Source organism: Austrofundulus limnaeus, unplaced genomic scaffold, assembly GCF_001266775.1.
Source record: "Austrofundulus limnaeus strain Quisiro unplaced genomic scaffold, Austrofundulus_limnaeus-1.0 Scaffold5867, whole genome shotgun sequence".
In the NCBI taxonomy this organism is placed as follows: domain Eukaryota; kingdom Metazoa; phylum Chordata; class Actinopteri; order Cyprinodontiformes; family Rivulidae; genus Austrofundulus; species Austrofundulus limnaeus.
In genome coordinates, this window is record NW_013958269.1 from 1 (window position 1) to 487 (window position 487).

The 487-nt window shown below is 46.2% G+C and overlaps 1 non-coding gene across 1 annotated transcript; it reads right to left on the minus strand.

Annotated features, from left to right (window-relative positions):
• Positions 1-320: 320 nt before the first annotated feature.
• trnad-guc (transfer RNA aspartic acid (anticodon GUC)) lies at positions 321-392 on the minus strand. The gene has a single exon. It is a non-coding gene; the product is annotated as a tRNA-Asp (tRNA).
• Between the last annotated feature and the right edge of the window lie 95 nt (positions 393-487).

Genomic DNA, 487 nt, shown 5'->3' on the forward strand with positions numbered 1-487 from the left:
GAATTCACAGCGTTCATTGCCAGAATTGTATCGTCAGCATTCGTGCATGTGCATGTGCGCATGGGTGCATTGGTGGTTTTCCTTACCTATGTCCAATTGTGTGTTTTACAGCTTCCTGGGCTCCAACACACCTGATATGAATGAATGTGCGATTAGCAGTTTTTAGCTAAATTAGAAGAGGAAATTCAATGTGGTATGTTGGTGCAGGGAAACATGAATGCATGATGTGGCCTTTTGGCATCCGTGCTTTGACGAGGCTTGTCTAAGACATGTTTTTTCTGTGTGTTTTTGAAGGGGACAAAACACACTGGGCTGACTCACTCCCCGTCGGGGAATCGAACCCCGGTCTCCCGCGTGACAGGCGGGGTTACTCTCCACTATACTAACGAGGAGATGTCAAAGAGAATTGGTCCCTCCCCTTTTCTTGCATCACAGTTTTCAGCACGTATCTTACATCTTGCCTGCCTCAACACAACAACTTAAATAC